We start from the raw sequence: 19244 nt of genomic DNA, 5'->3' as shown, positions 1-19244 counted from the left end.
GCAATATATCCAAAGAGTCGTGGAGAAAGATCGAGATGATTCAAAAGCAATTTATAACCTACAACCTCAAGATCAAAGGAAATATTCCCTATCATATCCTCTTGATCGAAGTTGGCCTGCCCACTTTGAAAGCATGGCTATGTTTAGGTATTTGATGTATAAGAAGAAGCTTTACAACATGGAATCCAAGAGGCTTCCCAAAATTACTTCTAACTCTAGCCAAAACTCCCACCTCTACCTCAAGCGTGGATGGCATAAGGATGCCCAGTCTTGGCTCAATCACTAGGGGATAAAGGAGGATGTTATCCTACAGAAAAATAGTATCAAAAATATTATTACCTCCAAATTTAAGGATAAATTGTGAGATGATAAGGAACTAGAGGGAAAAAGGAAGCTAAGGTATTATAAGGAGATGATAAACCCCACCCTTGCTAACCAAAATTATCTCTTTGTCTTGACCAATACTAAGAAAAAACAAAACATTGTTAGGATAAGAATTGATTCTCATGAGCTTTGAAGTGAAACTGGGTGGTGGTCTATTCCCAAAATTGCCAGGGACGAAAGAATCTGTCACTTGTGCGATAATAAGAAGGTGGAAGATGAAAAACACTTTCGCTTAGATTTCCTGACTCTTACTCACATACGCTCTCATTTACAAAACATTTACCACACTTCCAATCTTCTTGATTTGTTAAGTCAGCCTAACTATAGTGATATTGGAATGCTCCTTTCCCTTTTTTTAACCATGGAAATAAAATTTTAAAGAGTCACAATTAATTTCTTTCTTTCTTAAGGTGCGATAGATTGCATTGGTCTTAGTGAACGTTAATCATCATCATGATCATATAAAATTATCAATAAAATTATTATTATTATTTAAAATTATCAATTACTTTTTGCATAAGAGGCAGTTACTAAACAACAATGTTGCATATTATGCTTGTTTTAAATTGGAAAATTTAAAATTTAAACTACTTTATCCAATATTGATATTTATCATTATAATTTTTTTTCACAAGTGGGAAAACCTATCATAACTCAGTTGTCAAACCAGTAGTGAGGATAGCCATCTTTAGTTGTTATCTACAAATGCAGGCTGACTCATCACCGTTATTGAAGGAAAACCATGCCCCCTGGAATACCATGTTGGTGGTCCATAAGGGGGCCTTTAAGCTTTAGGTCGTTAACCTGTTTCCTTACATCCGAGAAAAACGAGCTCTCAACCAAACAAAAACAGTTTTAAAACATACTCCACGCCTAATATTTATCATTATATTTATAATAACTAAAATATTATTTTATTTACCAATTTATTATTATATTATATTTATAATAATCTAGTTTTAATTTAAAGTATTACATTATTTAACTAAACACCAAAAAAAAAAAATTAAGATATATATATATATATATTATTATTATTTTAGAATTTAATTGGATTTATTATAGATACTCACTTCGCTTTTTGTAACTATACGTATTTTTAAGATAAATTCTTAGCATGAAATAACTCTGGTAAGGGAATATTTAATTGAGTTTGACTCTTAAATATATTGTTCAACCTTTTGTGGGGATTTATAACAAATGGTTGTATGCAAATTTATTTATTTTATATTTTCATCATTTTGATTAATAGAGTGTTAATAAAATTGAAAAAACATAGAAAAATAACTTTATTGGTGTATATTTAAATTAAATAAATTTATATGGTTTTATTTTATTATTATCTCGCAAATATGTTTTAATTTTAATGTGATGTGATATGGTTTTTTTTTTTTAATTAAAGTTGTTTTTATTAATTAGAAAGATTTTTATAATGTTTATATTTTTTCAAAGATCGGTTGGTCTTATTGTTACCAGATTTATTGGTTATTAGATAAATCTTTAAATAAATAGGTAAATGTCTAAATGTTTTAAATAGCCAAAGCTTAACAAAATATACATACTAAAAGGTGTTCAAAATTAAGATACATCTAACAAACATTATGCACCCGAGGAATTAACTGGAGGTAGGTGATCAGGACCAGATCCCGGAGATGGAGGCGGTCTGAAATCACAATGAACGTGTTTTTCCATGTGAGCAAGCTTTCCTTCATGACGCTCCATATTTTCTTGCAATCTCCCTTGTCCTCTCTGAATACTCGCCATGTGGTCTTACATGTGCCATTGGTTGTGTTGTAGATCATTCATGAAGCTAATAATAGTATTGTGATCCTCATGTCAATCCTCACCAAGTTGTTGCAACAGATGAGTAACTTTATTATGTTGATTTTCTAAATATTCCAAGGAAGGGGGATGAATAACGTTCCTTGGTGTTTGAGAGGGATGGCAGTCGAACGCCTTGCCATGGTCACAACCACCCAACTCATCTTCGCCCAGATGGCCAGTTTCCCCCATACCCCTCATGGCCTGCCCATGGTGACGAGGCATGGCTAATTCCCCAACAATTCTACAAACCCATAATAAAACCTTTACGCCTGTGGTCGCATTGCCAGTAACTTTGGAACCACACATCCTTCTTTCCAGAATATCACACAACAATGTGAAATGGGAGTCAATGACGAGGACACAATGGCGTGTCTAGAAAACTAGGACAAAACACCTCTGCCTAGAGCTTTGGATCGCATCGACAAGCAACCAACAACAACTTACAAGCTCCCCACATTGAGGTTGGGTCACATAATTAGCACTTCTTAAGATGACTCTGGACTCCCTAGACTGTCATCCAACTAATCCAGGTGTAGAAAATTTCCAAGCTTGAAATGAACCACTCCCTTAGAGAATTACAATAAGACCCCTTTGGGAATACCCAACCTTGAGGTAGTTGGCTTGGGGGATGAGCTTCCCTAGCTTACCCCTAGTGAACCCCCACCAAAAATAGAAGAATAACCCAAACTTAACACAGGCAATTATGAACCCTCACTGATAGAGGAAATCGCCAGTACTGAGAGGACATAAAAATAGTAACCCAACAAAGAAAGTGAAGTTTCTTACTGGAAAAATCAAAACCAAGCCTAGCAGGCCAAGATACATGCACCAAACCTCACATTGTTGAACCACCTCCCAAACTCCACATAGTGAAGTCGAGCAAGTGTCTAAAATACCAACGTCTGAAATGAGGTGTCTGCTTTCTCACATAATGCCTAGTAGTGCATCACTAAGACCTGATTGTGCCTCGTACAACACACATTTGAACTCCACAATGGGCATAACTCCATGTGCAGGGATTGCAGATGTTCCCCTTACAAGCTACACTCCCATACCACCTGCGAACTCACAAAATGTGATAACAATCCAGACTAAAAACCATATCATTTTACCTCCCACCAACTCCATCAACTTAACACAAACATGCTTAATTGCAACGCGCGTGTGCATGCATGAAGGCTGACACGCCACCCCTACAAATTGTGAGGCAGGTCGGTGGGATAGTGGTCACCCTCATCGATCCCAAGGTTCCTCGCGTCTTTCACCCCCATCAGGGAAATGTGATGTGATATATTATCACAAATGAAAATTGGTGAGAATATAAAATATTATTTGGTTTGCAATTCTCAATCAATGTGTTATGGTATGGTGCAATGTGTTGTAGAGATGGAAAGTTTGAGAAGATGCAATATATTGCAAGGGTAAAAAAAAATTATACTTTATGATATGACATAACGTTCAAAAGATTGGATTAATGCCATATGTTTAAGCCAAAAACATTTTAGGTATGCTACACACACTTATCTTCATGTACCCCCTTTAAAAATGTTATGTTCCTTTATGTATTGTACAAAACAAAACTTTGGTGTTGTGCGCTATTTAGTAGAGATAAAAAGTTTAAAGAGATTTGATATATTGCAACATAATTCTTTTCAAAATTTTCCCTTTGTTGTGATGAAGGAAAGTGCAATTTTTATTGCACATAAAAAGAATTTGACATGATGTGTTATGTCATGAAAAAAGAAAGTTTTAAGTGATACACTATGTCATGATGTCGTACAAAAAGAAAAACTTTGGCACAATTTGTTATGTCACACGAAATGAAATTTTTGGTTGGTGCAATATGGCACTATTAGGCATAGTTTACATCTATGTGAAATGCCATGAATAGAGAAAATTTATTTTAATGTCTATCATGTCACACCAAAACTTTGAAATATAAAGGCACATAACACAGAGTTTCATAATGCACATATGACAAAATGTTATTAAATCAACTTGTTACACCCAAGCTTAAAATAAATGTGATACACATGAAACGAAAGGTTCTTTTAGTGTGATATGTATAATCCAAAAGTGTTTTTTACAAGAAACTATGGAAAAGACAAAATTCCTTTCGAACAATCAATATAAGACAAAAACTTAACACCAAATACTTTTTAAATACAATACATATTGTATTACACACGATATTTTACACTCAAAATTAGTTTGATCATGAAATATCACATCATGTCTTATTTGTACCACATATCACATTTTCTCAAACATTACTTTAATGTGAGTAAAGAATATTCTTAAACTTTCCTTCATATAATCACCACATTCTTAGTTTACTTAACCAATTTCAAAAAAACAACTTCTAAACCTTTTCACCATATAATAACATATATCTTACACCTTCCTAAATAATTAATAATTTATATCATCATTTTTAATTTAATTCTTTTATTTCTTTCTTAAAAAAAATAACTTTCCTTCCTACAATCACCGTGTTCTTAATTTACTCAACCCATTTCAAAAAACAATTATAGACATTTTCAACTCAGCAGTGCTTAATTTACTCAAAACCCATTTCAAACCACAATTATGGACCTTTTCAACTCAACATATATTTTAGGTCTTATTCGTGATCTTTCCACAATAATCTGAATTCAACCAATCATAAACATATTTAGTGAGTTTGAACTCCCATCGTTGCTAAAACCAAGAATTAATATATTTGGGTCTATTTATATTTTTGGCAAAAGATTTATTTTTTGAGAGCGGGGAGGGTGCTTTGGTTATTTCTTGTGTGTGGCCTCAGTGCGTAGATTCTAGGTTTTGTTTTGGCCTAGACCAATAACCTTGAATCCCAATGCTCATCCTTCAATGTCCACGCTCCTCTATTTCGATGTCCCTGTCATTTAAAATAACTTTTTCACAATTTATTTTTTACTCGGATCCATAACAGTAAAATCAACATAGCGAAAATTGAATATGGATTAAGTGATAATGGGTGGTTTTTTAGACTGCGGGGTCTTGTGGACGTCATTAAAAAAATTAATTTTTCATTCATTTACTACATGTTTATGTTGTTCTTGGACCCGTGATTTGGTTTGCGCTCCTCTTGTTCTCGGCTTATAATATTTCAACATAATTAAAAATTTGGGGATGAATTCTTTGGGGAACATCTCCATAAGCCATTACTATTATGTTAGATTGCCTTATTAATGCTTATTATCCATTGCTTTCTTAGTGCTTATTATTCTTGATGTAGGTAGTAGGATATTGCATTGAGTTTTTGGTCAAACCCATATTAGTTTGGGGTTGATAAAAAGAAAGTAAAATTTCCATAGTTTAATTTTACATATTGAAATTTAATATTTTTGGATAATATTTTAATTTATTTTTCTGCAATCTGATTGGCTATGGGATCGAACATGTTATTGCTCAATGTATAGATTAATGAACTAAAGGTACAAAAGTCCCATGATGGATTAGTGATCCTTTGTTGATAGTAAAATACAATTGCAGTCCACACATGAAATGACAAATAATGCTTTTATCCTATACGAACATTATACCTTAATGTAAAATAAAAGCAACAACAAAAGAATGGACAGAAACATATGCTTTTCCAAGGAATGCTAACTCTAAGTCATTTATGTCTATAAATTTCAGGTCTACGCTTTTCCACGGAATGCTAACTCTAAGTTCTGCAAACATGGCGAGCTAAATGAAACGTAACTCTGTTTTAATTTTAAGAGGAGATAAATAAACCAGAGCCACATGGTGGCATGTTATTGCGTATTTGTATACATGAACTTTGTGCATATAGTTTTAGTTTTTTAGTTTATTTGAATGAAATGATGTGTGAAAATAAAATTATTTGAAATAAAATAACTTCACTGAAAATGTATATATTTAAAATTTTGATTATGTTGTTATTTTAAAATTTCAATTATATTTTTATATTAAAATGAAATGATAAATTCAAAGAAGTTTTTAACTATAATTGAGTTAGAAATGTTGTTATTTTTTAAATAATGATAAATTTAATGTATATTAAATATATATTAAAAAGTAAAACTATATTAATTATTATAAGATAATGTGATGATTAATATGGTTATTTAAGATATTTTACTTTACTTTGAAATTATTTACGAGTATAAGTTTTTTCAATAATAAATATTAGATATATATCTATATTTAACAAGAGTCATGTGGTGGTATGTCATTGTTTATTTGAATACATGAATTATGTGCATTTAGTTATTTGGTTGAAATGATATGTGTGAACGTAAAATTATTTGAATTAAAAAGGCTTGATTGAAAATTTATATATTTAAAATTTCAATTATATTTTTATTTTAAGAGTGTCTATAACTTTATAATAATTGTCCTCGATCAGGGTGCGAAACAGTTGGTGGTTCACCTTGGGATCGAGGTAATGATTAATGAGTTTAGATTTGGGGTGTGTGGGCGGCCCTCCCTAAGCCCACACACGCTCCCTGTAATCAAACACTGGCAGGGTAGTATCCTCGCGATAGTTTAAGACTTGAGTGGCGGCAAGGTAAGGTTCCAGGTGGTGAGTGTGGTTATATGCATGCCAATAGAAGTAAGATACCTCATTTGGTATTCCAAGAACAAGAGTAGTATATCTTACCCGTCCGAGGTGTTGGTAAAGAGGGCATGAGCGAATGCAAAGGGTAACTACGACGAGGATCTCATGACAGGGATGTGGTGTGTTTCTTAGGCTTACCTTATCTGTGAAATGAGGGCTTCGATTCTGAATTGTGAATGGATGTTGCATTGGACTGTTGTGATGTTAGATAATAACAAATTCTCTGAGTTTGTTATGTCAATTTCAATTTTCTATGGCACGTTGCTTGCTAGAATGGGAATGTATCAAAAATTCTGGGTAGTCATGAAATCGTTAAATGTGAAACTTGCTTGGGGAGTTTGTTCTCTTTGGATTTCATTGTCAAGCTCAGCCCAGGGAAGCTTAATGGTGGAGGGCACTGATTATGGCCTCTTTGGCAAAGTAGAGGTCTTAGATTATAATGGGTTGGATGTGGTCTTAATGGTGGTACCCGACGATATTCACAGTCTCTGTTTTGGGAAAAAGAAAAGGAATGCATGCTGGGCAAAGGAAGGAAATAAGTGGAGGTTGGTAACTTCACTGACATTATTTCGCTGGGAAACTACATTTAATGGTCTGTTTGTCTGCATGCAATCTCCAGGTCTGCCTAAACTGCCTTTCCCTTCGGCTCCTACACGGTGGGTCTTACCTTTGGTGTGGGGACGAGCGGTCTCGCAGTTCATGGGTGGTCCTGCAAACGACAGTGCCAGCATGGTGAAGGTTGTGTCAAGGAATGGAGTGAATGGGCATGGAGGTCGTGGTAAGAGGATACCAAGAGGAAAAGGGAAGGAATCGTGGCCATCGACGAGCAAGCCAATGCGGCCACGAGGCAGGAAATCTGATGCAGAAAATTTGCAAAACACTCTGCATGCTTACAGTGTCGGGACCCCGACACAAATAAAGAAAATGATCACGACTTGGGAGAATGAATTGAATTCCAAGGTCGAGACAGGGGTCCAGGCTGAGGAATGGATGGACATGATTCCCGACCCTAGTCATACCAGAGGTCGGCTTATCATTTTCAAGCAATCGGTGCACCTCTATTGGCTCATGAAATGCCTCATGGCGAGAGAAACCACAACCACGCTTAACACATTTGGAACTCCAAAGCCAGAACCGAGCCTTGCTGACATCTAGAAGGAAATTCGTGCAGTGCAGATACATTTGTACCATCAAAATGTCCGCCTAGGGCGTTTGGAGAAACAATTGCAGAGTTTGGCTCAAATTGAGATGTCGGGGTCAAGTGCTAAAGACCCCACTCCAATAGAGTTGTTTGATGACTAACTGCTGGAATGATTTCATTTGATAATTTTGGTTTTGTTGTTAAACATGTTGGATAGCATTTACATTTATAGTCTTTTTTTTAAGTGGTCTACAGACTATAAGGCCTATAAAACCTAGCTGGATAGATTAAAACTTTTTATGTTTTGGATGGCATACAATGCAGTCCGGTGGCCAACGGACATGGTTTCCTTTGGGCAAGTTGAGGCCACCAAGCATATCTCATGGATTTTACATGTATGTTTTATGAATGAATGAATGGAAAGGTACTGCCAATCTTACATATTAAAAAAAAAATAACCTTTAAAATAATTGATTTTAAATAACACAACATACTCTACCTATTTGTATTTTCACTATCGTACTCAATTCATTTCCCAATCGATCATATATTTACTTATTGTTGCTAGGTTTGATCTAGGAGATGCTCCCAATTTGAATTCCAACAATGTTACTCTTTAATCTTATTGACCTAATTCTGTAATCATTTATTGGACATAAATAAAATTATCTTAAACTTAAAACCCTAACCACCCTAGGAAATGTCTCTACTATTTTGACCCTGTCAGTTTAGTATTCCTGCCTGACATTCCCCATCTCTGCTAATTCCATCTACTCATGTTTCATTCTCGTGCCATAGTTTCATGCTTCAACTCTACCCACAACTCAATGCTCTCCTCATAAACACTCAATATGACTTGAACTTAGAAATTGTAGACTCACGTACATCTTACCTCTCCAACATTATCCATAGCCTTCTGTTGATGGTGTTGGACCCACCAACATTCAGGGGATATCCTCGGTATGAAGTCCCAACTAGACCTCACACTGTTTGGTGTAGGAGTCCCATCTAGTATGATGGACTGGTTTCCATTATCTTAAAGTTTTGCCTTAGCTCTTGCTTGTCAACACATGAGAGTGATCTGCTTTATCTTTGAACTGCGAGGTTCACGTGCCTGGTGAGTGCTAGTTTTACTTGTGTCAAGGTTCTTTCACCGCAGAGGGAGAGAGTGGGAGTGAGTCTCCAGTCGAAAGGGAAGATTCCCAACTCTGTCAGAGACACACAACACAACAGGACATGTGCAGCTTCTGGCGGATTAGTTCACACGTATGCGGCAGTTACAACACACAAGAAGGGATAGCACGTACAACACTCAATGGAGTAGTCTGCGCGAGTGCGACAGTCATTATAACAAGTTTATGGGAAAGGTTTTGTCTGATGTCCGGTGAGGAAGGCCACATGGGAAAGACAACGTTAACAACTTATACAACACATTTTCATAATTCAACTGTTTTAACACAGGTTAAAGCAACATGCATTACAAGTGTTCAAAGATTAGTCTTACAAATAGTTACAATACATCTGTGAAAACGTGTTGGCCTGTTATCATGCTTCTGAATTAAGCGAAAGTTCCAAGACACATCGGTACAACCTACATCACTAACCCTGATAGCGGGGCGATGGAGCCACTACTCGCTCCTCAAAGAAAAGACTATAGACTCTCAAGGCTATGTGGGAGGAGACAAGGAGAAAAATTCCATTGCATGTACAAATGAGGGGTATTTATAGCCAAGGGTAAAATTGGCCCTTGTGACTGTTTGACTTCCCTCATGAATGTTTCACTTACATGACTCTTCAACTTTACATAACTCTTCAGATTTACATGTGGATCTCTTGGACTTCCACGTTACATTACATTGATTACAACAGTGTGGCCCACAGTAGTGATGTGGCCGAGATGACTCATGACATGACTCGACACGACAGAGCTGGTGTGTTCATGCTACTAGTGTTGTGCATGTCGAGTTGTAGTGTTGTTGAGTGATGGATGTCCTCTTGGTGTATCATAACTTTACCACTGCATGGAAAGGTGTGAGAAGTCTTCGATGGTCTTGGTGTTTGCTAAATGTTGCATGTGCACGTCTCTCCTTCGCTTTTACTTTGACATGCTTCATGTGTTCGTCCGTTCGCGAACAAATCTCCTCACATGCTCTACTTGTTCATCTCGTTCGTCGTTGTGTCATGTCTCATCCATGTACCTGTATCTACTATCACTCATGATGAGACAACATCAAATACATAAACCTCCTAGTCTACCATGATGCATTGTCATTCTCTTTCGGATGTAGCTGACCGAGAACAAGGCTCTGAAACTACGCAAGGAAGATTTCAAGCTGGGATGCGGGCTCTGGGCACTGCTAGTTAAAATTGCACAGAATTCACTGAGAGACTGAGATGGACAATCCGGATCAGCAGTGACTGTCCACAGGATCTGGCTCGGCTGGAGGGAAGATATGCACAATTTTTTCAGGGAGGCATTGCAGCCAGCAGAGGGGGAATGGCAGTAAAAACTGCATAATTTCTCCACGGGGATGGCAGCAGGCTGCATGAGTGTTGTTGGAAAAAACTACACAATGTTGGGAGTTTGGCCTGTTGGACATCCTTGCACAGTTTCTGAGCTAAGCGGGATGCTGGGCAGGGGGGCACTGCTCATGAAAACTGTGCAGCTTTCCGGGCGAGCAGCAGGTCGGCTGACTGGCTAGAAAAACTGCGCAATTTTTAGAGGGAGACAGTGACGGACACAAGGTGTATGTCCAGCATGTCTGCAAGTTTCTTCAGTCAGCAGAGCGGGCATGATTTTCAAATTTTGCGCAATTTTTTAGGTGAGTGAGTCTTGGGATCACTTCCCAGTCAAACTCTCTGGTTGACCAACTGGAGGCTTGGTTGATGTGCGCTCAATGCATATTGAAATGGCTTGCTAAACAACTTTTGCATTATTCTAGATGAGAGTAAGTCTGGTCGATTCCATGATTGTGCAGTGCAGGATGCCTGGGGGACAACCTCAAGCTCTTACAATTCTAGGCAGAAGTACATGATCACTAAGCGTTGAAACTGCGCAATGCCGCTCAACGGATGTCTAGTTGTTGGAGGATGGTATAATCGACAAGGCTTCGATAAAATGACCAAGTGTGTGAATGAGTGACTTCGTACATGCATGACCTTGTGAACACACACTCAACATGACTTGACGACCAAACACCTCGAACCAACGAGACAACATACACTCAGTGTGACTGACCGATGGTGTGAGCAACAAGCGCAACACTTGTGATAGATCATCAAACGACTGTGATGACGCTTGCATGACAGTGCATACATCTTCGTGTGTGAGTGTGACGGATGTTTACATAGCAGATACAACTTGTACACACGAAGCGGGACCTTGTGCATGGCCATAATATGGTTGCAAGCATGGCATTGTGACCAACATGCTAAAAGATGTCTGTTAACATTCAAGCGAGGAGGGTGCAAAGACTCAACACGAGCTCACGAGATGAGCCCGAGTTCTTTCGAACATCAACTAAAAACCCAAGGAAGGCTCTAAAATTGGATGCAGGCCAAAATTTGGAGGGCGTTGCAACCGCTACAACACTTGGCGACACATTGGTTGAACTCCAACTTCTCTGTTTTGGTTCATTGACAGCACAGGGCCTTGGTCTTTCAAGGAGTATTGAATCATTGTGCGGGTTACTTTGGCTTCCCCACTTACCCCATGGACATACATGGTTCACCTTTCTCCAACTCAGTCAAACACAACAACAAGTTTCAGCTTGATCACAGTGTTTCAAAATCGGGAAGGGTAGTTTGGCTCGCGAGTTAAAAAAATTTCAGAGTATAAGTTTTCATCTCTAGTGTTGCTCCACTACCAGCAGGCCTGGACAATACCCCAGTGGAGTCACACAGGAAAACATGCATTGCTCCACTACCAGCAAGCCTTGTCAGTACCCCAGTGGAGTTGCATGCTTCACCTTTCTGCACAGGAAGCCTTTCTCTTCTTTCGCCTTTGTATTTTTTAAGAGGACTGTGCATAGGCACTTTTTTTTTGGGGGGGCGAAAGAGGGATCCTGACTTATTGAGAGTAGCAAGGGTTGTTCCTTCAGAGAAGCATGTAAGACCTCTAACATAGGTTTGCTCATTTAGATTTTCCCCTTCTTCGTTTCTACTAGTTGGATGAGCTTGAACACATAGAGCAGAAGGTTGAGTGCATGCATCGGGTTTCACAGTGTGGACATAGGTTGGTGGTTGGACCCAAGATTCCCTTGCAGACGGCTAGTATTTTCTGTCAAGACTTCATTGGTTGAAGGTTACAACCAAGCACAGAGAAGATAGGTGCAGGACAGGCCAAGTGTCGTAGTGTCACAAGACTCTTTTAGATCTTAGCCACATACTCATTCAAAAGCCAGAACTCAGTAAACGAAAGCAATTATTTACAAAACCAAAAATAGAAGGATACTAAACAGACCAAACAAAATGAGACAAAAAAAGTAAGCAAAGCGAAAAAACAACAATCAGTAAACAGAGTATGTACATGGCGCAGGGCACGGCCCGGCCTATTGAAAACAAAGTTTGAGATTTTGGTCGTTGACAAGAAGTTTGTCAACCCTCCTGTCAAGTTATTGCAGATGGTACATGTGTGAGCCAAGCTTCTCTTGAACCAGCATCAAACTATCAGGTTCCGCTACTAGAATCTGGTGGTATCTAGAAAGATCATCAAGCAAAGACAACATTCCTACTCCAGATACTATGTGTAACATAGGTTCTGATGATGGCACGGGGTAGTTGTTTTGGTTCCGGGAGCGGTTCAAGTTTCGGAAATCAATGCATAAGCGGATTCCCCCAGGTTTATTACATACAAAACTTAAATTAGGAACCCTTGTGAAATAAAAAACTCTGTAATTGATCCAAGCATCCAACAACTCAGTAAGTTTTTTTTGTATAAGGGTTTCAAGCGATAGATGTATTTTACCCAGTTTTTTCTGCAATGGCTTGACTCTCTCTTTTATTGGAATCTCATGTTGGATTATTCGCATGTCGTATGTACTCAGGCCATCATATGTCCATGCGAACACATCTTGGTACTATTTGAACAAGCACACAGAAACTTCTCACTCCTGCGGTGTGCAACATGTACCGAGACTAACAAACTTTGGATCGTGGTCTATTCCCAGGTTCATCTGTATGTTCATCATGGTGGAACTATGGGTTTATTGTTTCTTGACCCTTGAAAGCAGTTCTGCAAATCATAGAGCCTTTTTATATAAACCACACCCTTGGGGATGAGGTTGCCTTTCTTGACATCAACTGCAGCTTGCAGGGACTACTCGTGCTCATCTTCATCGGTTGTTGCATCCTTGAAGGCATCAACGTTGTCCATGAAGTGCAGTATATGTTGATCATTATCAAAAATGTGTAGATTAGTTATGTTATCATGGATGGAATTCTTGTACAAAATTTCAACAATGAATCTATCCCTAAGTGGTGGCATGCTAGCATCTGCATTTGCTAAGGTATCGGGCGCTGCATTACGCTTTCTTGGCACAACAATGATATTGAATTCTTGGAAGTTAGAGATTAGTTGTCATACCTCCTTCTGGTAACTTTTGAGATGAAGTGATAAACAATGCATGGTGTTACGTACTTGTCGTACCATGATTTCTGCATCACCTACCAATTTGAATGCGACCACGTTGAGGCTAATGGCCTTTTGCAAGCCCAACATGAGTGCTTCGTATTCAGAAATTTTGTTCGTGCACTTGAACTCCAATCGATTTTTTATTTCAGGTGTTTCCTTTTCTTTGGGTCAATCAAGACACACCCAGCTCTAGAGCCATCATGTGTCTTTGATCAGTCAAAGTACATGGTCCATAGCTAATCTGTACATGGACCGTTCGATGCGCTTGTACTAATGCTACTGCTACTGCTACTAATGTTACAATGTGTTGTACAGGTTTCATTTCCATCAATTGGGCAAGGAAGGATACCCAACTTCATGTTTGGTGGGGTTGAAGATGGCTGTGCGAGATAACACCCCAGCGTTTTTCCAAGAGGCAATTGTCGAACATGAGCTCTGCGAAGGCCAACGATTTGTTCTCATCATTGATAGGAGTGACGTTATGCATCATGTATCTCTCTGATAACACCTGGATTTGATTTATTTTTCCCTTATACGGAAGTCACAAGTGTTACCAGTCTGTAGCAAAGTACCCATTCAATTTGATAAACCAGTCTCTGCTGAGTAGTAAGCCATATGCTTGCGGTATGTCCACAACAACAATTTTTATGCACTGGTGAACTTGGTCGTCATGATATAGTCGAATGATCACATCCCAAAGTTAACCAATGGATGGTACGCATGTTCGATCGAGTTAGATGATCTACGCGGATGTCTTTCTCCATTGCGCATTGATCATCTTGGCAATGGAGAGTGGCATGATGCTGGCTGAAACACCTGAATAAAACAAATAGTTGTGAACATTACAGTTAAAGATTTCAAATGAAAGCGAAAATGGAGGCAAAACACAATTTGCTTCTTCCATTCGGAGTGTGTTGAGCATAGTTGTGAGTGATCCGAGAGATGTGCTTTCTCCCTTGATGGTAGAGATTACGTTGTCTGTAGATGTTTTCCCCAGTGCATGCAACAGAATATCCTTCTGACCTTGGATCTTAGACAACTCGAAAAAACTTATGTTTGTGCGATTTTTTTTCATGTCTTCCACAATATTGTAATCCAAAGTGGGTAGACTCACTGAGATGTCCGGGGTGAGACTGGTGTTCATGTTGTCATTCAGAGTGTTCTGCATTTTGCTGCTCATGGACGTACTCTTGTCCGCCGCTGTCTTCCCGGGCTTGCTTTGTGTTTCCTGCTTTCGAACAGCTGGTGTATCAAACTTCCTCATCAGTTCAAGACTTGCTCACATTTCCCCAATTGGAGGGGGATCCCCTTGACTTCTAAGATTATAGCAACCAATTTTTTTGGGGGTTGCTTCTTGGTGTTTGTCTTATGCGCTGCTTGCGAGCACTGATACATGTTGATCACCTGCCTAGTGCTTGATGTCTCATCAAGCGCAACATCTTCGTCATCATCTGTATCTCCCAGTTGTCCCTGTGTACTGCTCACTACGTCTAGTGCGTGGTTGCATACTGAGCCTGCAACTCGTTTCCAATCCAAACAAGACCCTTTTGGGTGATCATCTTCATGGAATGAGCAAAATTTGTTGTTCGCGCACTGTTCTATCTGGAACACTAAGCTAGAGCTTTGCGCAGTTTCAGTCGGGAAGTGATTGTTGCCTAATGAAATGCTTCCTTGTCTTTATCTGGGTGACCGACTGCTCGCAGATGTGTCAATTGTCCGTTGTTTAAGCTCAGATGCTTCCATTGTCAAATTCTCGACAAGACGAGTAAGGGTTTCAATGTCACTTGTTTCCTTGCCTTTACCCTTGCTCATCGCAGCCTGAGGCTTCCTTCTCGCATATCTAGAGTCCTTCACTGGTTCATCATCCTTGATGACTCCAATCACATGGAGGTCCTTCTCTACAGCGATTGCCTCTTCGCAGTTTCCTAATAATGTTGGTTTCACAACTCGCTTGACGAACTGCACAATGTTGGTTGGTAGTGCGGACATGTAGTAGTCGATAGTGATGGAGTCATGAGGCTTCATGTCTGTTGCAAACTTATTCAATATGCATAGAAACCTCTGATTGAAATCTTTTACCTTTTCTTTCCCCTCCATCTTCAGGATTCCCAACACTTTGAGCAACATCGCTGGGGTCTTGTCATCAACAAACTTTTCCAGAAACATGTGTTTTTGATCTGATAATCACCCTATGAGTGACCTCAATTTGAAAATTTATTAACAATAGGTATTACAGACTCATGTGCTAGTGTGTGTGTTCTGTGTTATTGAAACAACGGATCAATCAGATTGCCAATACACAGAAAATAAGTGGAAAGACAGCAGAGAAACACAGTAAGCAACACAAAGACACAAGAATTTTTAATAAGGAGCTCACCCTATTCTCGAGGGCTACATCTCCAGTCCAGCTCTCAGTGGTGGCCTTGTTTTATTGTGTCTTTAAGCAGAGTATTACACATACAGGGACTCAATGCGAGTTCTCCTTAAGTAGGTTTGCTTGGTAGGGTGGTTCTTGGATTCCCCAAGCCACTCAGAGTACAAAGACTCTTGTTCGTCCTACCAACTCTGTGACCCTTGGTCTACAGTGGAAAGAGCCAACTGTGATGCTCAATCCAGACAGATTCCTCTATGTGAAGGCTTGAATCTTCAAGCTCTCTAGTGCTCGATGCTGCCTATGGTTAGCTCAGCCCTCTGTCTCCTCTTCTTGGCTTTACTGCTCTTTATGTTCACTGTCTCTCTTAGTTACTTGGACTCCTCTCAATTCAGGTTTCTAATTAACTCTTCTCTTCTCTCTTTGTCTGTTTCCTTTTTTCCTGACTATCTCTGTTCATGGCTTTAGTCATTCAATCCCTATGCCTATTCGGTTCCTCTCCCGCCTGCAGCGATTCACCTTCTACAGCTGTGCTTGGAATTCCTTGTTCGGCGTCGGCACGAACGCTCAGGCAATGGCCATGTGTCTCCATCTAACTGGTGCCAGCACACTCCGTCGGTTCGTTTCTTCCGTTACGTCGTGTATGCATTCTTTCTCCACCATGGTAGTCAAACAGACTCCAAATCTCTTTAGAACTCGACTTAATCCCTTGTCAATTCTGCTTCCTCCATCGGGCGCAATCTCAGCCGTCTGATCTGGGCTCCTCCATATCCAACGTCATACGCACGTCGAGCGCGATTGACTTGCTTGACCGATAGCGTGCGATCAACGGCGGTTTTTCTCTCACCTCCGCTGCCATGCGTCGATCACTGAGTGGGATCGCTCCGCTCTCCTCCAAAACCTCTTACCGTTCAAGGGCGCCCCGATCAATACCACCAGTTTTCCAGAGCACGGGTCCCGCCTTTGTCCTTTAGTGCTTTTTTATTTCTTTGCCCACGGTTCTCAGTCTCCCATCGCGACCGAGTGCTTAAGGCTCTTCCACTTTGGCCTTGTTTGCCCAGCGATGCGCGATTAGCACTAATCGCGCATCAAAATCACCTCCTTTTCCCGATCCGGGGCTCCCAGGGGCTGCTTTGACCTCCTACGCAGTCTCCATGGGCCTCGGTCAGCATGCTTTGACCGAGGTCCTCATCGTTCTATGTTGGCGGCCATTGCCACTAGTTCAAGGCGTCTTTGATCGCTGTTTTGGAATTTTCAAGGATTTGTTCAACTTGATACAGTCAAGGTTCTCGACAGTCTTTTGTGGATCCAATTCGGATCACGGCCTTCTCACTGAAAAAGCTTTTGGACCACCAAAAGTTGGTTTTCTTCAAGCATCGACTAAGTGAGGAAACTACTGTCTCACTTGTCCAATCTCAATCCACTTCGCACTGCTCGGCTTCGAACCTTTAAGCCCAATCCTGAGGTATTCCACTTGTCCACTGCGCGTCGTCCTTACCTTCTTATCCAGCACTGTATCTTCCTGCAATTCATTAAGATATTCAGGTAGCAGGTCGTCAACAGAAGGTAATTGACTCTGCTCTTCGAGGTCCTCAATCATTGAAGGTTCAAACAACCTCAAACAGTCTGCATTTATGACTGAATAGATGTGCATGTAAGCTAGTAGCTCAAGGCGGAAGGAATTTTCACCAACCTTCTCAAGTATCCTGAAGGGTCGATACCTGATAGGTTTTAGCTTTTGACCTTCACCTTGTATCCTCTCCTTTCTAATATACGGCCAGACTTGGTCTCCAACTTGAAAACTATGCTCCATCTGATGCTTATCATTCCTAGCCTTGTACTTGGCCTGGCTCTTTTCCAGTTGTTCCTGTACTGCCTGGTGGATCTCCTGGATCTGTTCAATGAACCTAGTTGCCTTGTCCACATCACTGTGTCTATCAACCATGGTATCTTTACCAAAGACAAAATCCAAAGGAGACCTCGGTACGAAACCAAAGCAGGTCTCAAAAGGAGATCTCTGTGTAGAAGAGTGTTTGGCTTTATTGTAAGCATGCTGCACATAACACAAGTGTTCATCCCAAAGCTTAGGGTGTTTGCTGAAATATCCTCTCAGTAACTGGATCACTGTCCTGTTAACTACTTCTGTCTGGCCATCTATTTCTGGGTGAAAAGTTATGCTTTTCTTTAACTTGGTGTCCATTAGTTCCCATAGACTTGACCAAAACTTCCCCACAAATCGAGTGTCTCGATCAGATACAACAGAAGTGGGTAATCCGAAATGAACCCATACATGTTCAGATAATAATTTTGCAGTTTGTTCAGCTGTAATCTGTTTACTATAGGGTATCAAAATACACATTTTGTTGAATCTATCCACAACAACATACAGATAATCATGAACTTTCCTAGATTTGGGCAATCCTCCAACAAAATCCATGGAAATGCTTTCCCAAGGGTGAGAAGGAACTGGTAATGGAGTGTATAAGCCTAGTTTTCTGTTGCTGGGCTTGCTTTTTGCACACATAGCACACCCCTTTACATATCTAGAAACTGTTTCATTCATTTTCAGCCAATAACAGAACCTTTGCAGTTGTGCAACTGTTTTACTTACCCCAAAGTGACCTAATATCAGAGAAGTGTGGGCTTCCCTAATTATCTTTACTCTCTCAGTTTGTGGAATGCAGAGTTTCCCACAATGATATAAGAGTTGGTCCTTCACATGATAGTCCAATTCTTCTACTCTTTTGCCTTGACTCAAAGTTGCATATACATCTTGAAATTCCATGTCCTGAGCATAATGTTCTATGTAGCTTTCATGCAGCACAAAATTATGCTTAAGTATGGTAGATGCATTTATAATGGGTCTCGATAACATATCTGCAACCTTGTTACATATGCCCTTTTTATATTTGATGACTAAATGGAACTGTTGTAGAAAACCCATCCATCTGTAATGTCTTGATTGTTGCAACTTAGTTTGGGAGTGTAGATATTGAAGTGGCTGATGATCAGTGTGTATTATTGTTTCTTTGCCCATTAAGTAATGTTTCCACTTTTTCACACTCTGAACTAATGCATACAATTCTTTATCATAGGTAGGATAGTTAATTACTGCAGGATTAAAAGTCTTAGAATGATAACATATGGGTTTACCATGTTGTGTCAACACTGCTCCCATGGCATAGTCACTGGCATCAGTTTGGATCTCAAATGGTCTTTGTAGATCTGGAAGTGCTAGTACAGGTGTTGTACTAATCTTTTCTTTCAAGGTGTCGAAGGATTT

Source organism: Pinus tabuliformis, chromosome Q (assembly GCF_031772625.1).
Source record: "Pinus tabuliformis cultivar Carrire ecotype Pingquan chromosome Q, CPIR1, whole genome shotgun sequence".
Classification (NCBI taxonomy): Eukaryota; Viridiplantae; Streptophyta; class Pinopsida; order Pinales; family Pinaceae; genus Pinus; species Pinus tabuliformis.
This window is presented reverse-complemented; position numbering follows the sequence as displayed.